Source organism: Ornithodoros turicata, chromosome 2 (genome assembly GCF_037126465.1).
Source record: "Ornithodoros turicata isolate Travis chromosome 2, ASM3712646v1, whole genome shotgun sequence".
NCBI classification, from domain to species: Eukaryota; Metazoa; Arthropoda; class Arachnida; order Ixodida; family Argasidae; genus Ornithodoros; species Ornithodoros turicata.
Window position 1 is genome coordinate 6,735,059 of NC_088202.1, and position 3,989 is coordinate 6,739,047.

Consider the following 3,989-nt stretch of genomic DNA (forward strand, 5'->3'; position numbering starts at 1 on the left):
TCATATTATACCAATACTATCTCATGCAAAAGAAATATACCTCAAGAGGAATAACCTTTTATTTGATCGATCGCATTGGGTTCAAAGCTTAATGTGTACAGTGGGTGAAGAGAGGTAAACAAGACTGGATGATGCACGACATAGGTTTCTGTGGCGTTTGACCGAAACCGTGGGACTTCTCTCCAGGGCATATGCAAAGCGGCATACCACATGTAAGCAATCACATATCGTGAAGCGGACGTGTGTCTATCGAGCTACGGAATTTTCTGCAACGATTCTTACGAAAGGCAAGCTTTGCACCTCAATCCATCACACCGAGTCACACCTCGGGCCCCTTCGCTCGGGCTTCGGGCTCGGGTCGCTAGAGCAACAATGGACGGCCAACACTCCCAGCATACAACATCAATACAGCCGCCTGACAGAAGTGCTGCTCATCCTAGGCACTCTGAACCCCCCACAAAACGACCTCGTGATGAAAATGATGAGTTCGAGAGGCAGAATCATAATCACGAAGACCCGAACCTGGATTCTGACGATACAGTAGTGATCTTTGAAATCGACGACGACCCAACACCGTTCCAGGTGGTATCATACAAGAAGAACCGTCCCACGGGCATTCCTCTGGTCTTTAAACCAAAAGACCCAGCCCAGTCGTTTTGGGATGTGGACCCCAATACGATTGCAAAGGATATCATGAAAGGAACTCAGGAGAAATAATTTCTCACAGAGTTAACAAAGATGAAAGCTTAGTTAATAATGTCGCAACTGAAGCATCAGCCACAAGCTTGCTCCAAATTGACAAAGTTGCCACAGTCGCAGTCGAAACGTTTGTGCCATCATCATATCTTCAGACTATGGGGAGAATATGTAAAGTGTCCATGCAGTACTCCGAAGAGCGACTAAAAGCTTATTTGAGCTCGTACGGCATCATAACCGTGAAGCGAGAAGTCGTATTCATCCGAGCTGACGACGGCACATCTAGCCCTCTAGAAAAAGACAGCGTAAGCCTTACGTTCCAACCAGGACAACCCTTTCCAGCGGAAGTAAGGCTGGGTTTCACCAGTTATGCGGTTAATGAATATGTGGCACCCCAACCCAATGTTTCCGCTGCCAACGTTTTGAACACATTGCTCGGCACTGCAGGAACGAAGAACAGTGCAAGATCTGTTCGGGGCCGCATGATTATAAGGTATGCTCTGCGAGGCGAGAGCCGAAGTGCGCAAATTGCGGTCTGGCACATACAGCAACCTACGGTGCATGCCGAATAGCTAAAGCGGCTGCAGCCGCGCAGGTGCAAAGAGTGACTATCGGTCGCTCTAACGCTAGTAAATTGGCTCCACCTAACCCAGAATTCGTGAGGGCCGTCGAGCAAGAGGTTCTCCAGCCCGCTACCTGGAAGCCACCAAAGCAAAACTTAACGAGGAAGAAAGTATCAGCAAAGTCCAAGGGATCTAACACATACGCCAGTGTAGCTGCCTCTAAATCTCACGTAAGCTTGAAACATCTCGAGGAGTCCTTCCCTGAGCCCTCCGACAGGAAGACCACCTCAACGTACAATACCAGGTCGAAAGAGTCCTTAGATCGGGCTCCTAGACAAACCGCAAAAGATAACTGTAGCAGATCGTCATCAGAAGTACTAGATATTATCGTGCCCTTGCTGTTTGCTGTCTTACGCGCAATTCTACGAGACCACCCGACCTCCGGGGATCTTCCAGAGGTACAAGCTGTACTAGCAATGGAGAGAGTCCTACACCAGGATCACCTGCGTCGACGGCTGAATGAACCTTCACATGACTAAAGCAATCAAGTCTGCTACTATCTTTCAATGGAATTGTTACAGTCTACAGCAGAAAATGGGAGATTTTCGCAACTTCATTTTCCGTCATCGTTTCCCAATATCGGCCTCGAGTGAACCTAGAGTCGATGACACCTTCAAACTGTCAGGATACGAAGTGCACTTCTCCCATCGACCCAACCCTTATGAAAATGCATTTTGTCTTTCTGCAGACTTCTTGTGGACTTCTTGTTTCCTGTCTTGACAGTGTGTTGACTTCGACTTCTTGTTGATCAAGTCAACAGGAATTGCTGTTGACATCATGTTGACAGTGTTTTGAAATACCTTATGTGTACCTTGTGTGGACAATGTACATAGGTGTCGTTGTTGACGCTTTGTGGACTTTCTGTGCACCTGTGTAATGAGTATTTATTTCGACCGTTTTATTTTATAGATGTATTTTGTATTATTAATGACTGCATTATCGGCCAGTAATGTCCCAGAGGTCGACCTCTGGGGGTACCGAGCATTTCCTAACGGGGTGGGGGGTGGCGGTATATATGTATAGAGGCATATTTGTGAATCTATTCATTGGGAGACAGGCTGTATGGTTAATATTAGCAATTTCAGGGTGAGTTCAAAAAAAAAAAAAAAAACACCCGGGAGGTAGACAGATCAGTGTTACCGTCTTTCCACTAAACAAAGCGGTATTTGAATCTGAACTTATGATCAAATGTAGCTTAAATGACACTTTGCCACATTTTAGCTGCACACTAAAGCTCTAAATACATTTTCGTTGGCTTTGGGAAGGCTCTTCCTCGTATTATTTATATTTCAGTTTATTATGCAATATATTTCCAACTTATACGACCACATGAGGATCATGCGCATGCGACAAGTTTGCTCCACATTTTGACTCTGCGCCGCCGTGCTTCACCCTCGCCCCTCGCCTCGTTACGAAGGAGTCATCGCCATTAGCATCATCGGAATGTCGTTGGAACTGTTGCAAGACGTTTGAACGGTCTCCGCGCTCGCTCGTCCATTTGTGAACAAAGGAGGCCGTGATTTTGCGTCGTATGGGGTAAGCTGTGTGATTAAGCTTCACTTGTATTCACACCATGACTGTTGGCTTTTGTTGTTTGTTTGGAGCAGCGGCTGCAGTGTTGCGTCCCGTCAGGTAAGTGTACAAGTATCAGTTCGTGGCCGGTGTTGCTTCTGCTAATTTCATTCTCGTTGTTGGAGGCCATGAAAGAAGGAAGGAGGATATGATTTTGCGTCGTAATAGGTAAGCTGTGTGATCGGAGTGTGTGATTAAGCTTCGCATGTATTCACACCATGACTGTTGTGCTGTAGGTTCTTATTGTTGTTTGTTCGGAGCAGCGGCTGCAGTGTTGCGTCCCGTCAGGTAAGTGTACACTTCGTGGCTGGTGTTGATTCTCCTAATTTCATTTTCCTTCTTGCAGGCTCTACTTTGTTGAACACTAAGCTGGGTGAACCAACTTTGTTGTTGCTATGACCGTATTACTCAGTTTTACTCACTTGTGTTTGAACGTTACTAATTTGCGATTGCACGCCCTATTTCAGACACATATCCTTCAGAGACGTCGCTGGCGCCGAAATTCTAGCTGTTTCACCTTGGGTCGCCAGAAGAACAGCAGATCATTGACTGTCAATTGTGCGACGCGACACTATGTGGCACGAAGGATGTGTACGTGTGAAATACGTAACTACTGTGTGCGCGGATGTTTTGTATGATTGTGTTGACACTGGATACCACTTTCAAGGTATGCATTTTCGGAATAAAGTAGATACATATATAATTTTGCAGTACTTCATTTCGTGTATTTTATGCGTGTTGCGAGTAAGTGAACATATGCATTCTTAAAAATGAACTTCACCGCATAGCATGCTCCTAGCCGACCATCAACTCTACTGATATCGCTATGTGACCTGATTTGTTCAAAACGGTAGGCGCACGGCTTTTTTGTGATACTTACGCTGTTCATAATTGTCACAAAAATGGCGTACACCTCCCGTTTTCAGGCAGATAACGATATTCGAGATGATGATTGGCCAGGAGTGTGCTATGCGGTGAAGTTCATTTCTAAGAGAGTGGAGTCACAGGAAGTCTACAAAAAGTCTTCACATCATACGCGGGATGGTGTTACCAGAATTATGTTGACAGTACACAGAAAGAGAACAAAAAATTCCACAG

The 3,989-nt window shown here is 45.7% G+C and overlaps 1 long non-coding RNA gene across 1 annotated transcript; it reads left to right on the top strand.

The window, feature by feature from the left end:
* The first annotated feature begins 2,763 nt into the window (after positions 1-2,763).
* On the top strand, positions 2,764-3,634 carry LOC135383049 (uncharacterized). The gene is made up of 5 exons (XR_010419632.1): positions 2,764-2,855; positions 2,927-2,951; positions 3,017-3,059; positions 3,128-3,179; positions 3,238-3,634. It is a non-coding gene; the product is annotated as an uncharacterized LOC135383049 (long non-coding RNA).
* Positions 3,635-3,989: the final 355 nt, after the last annotated feature.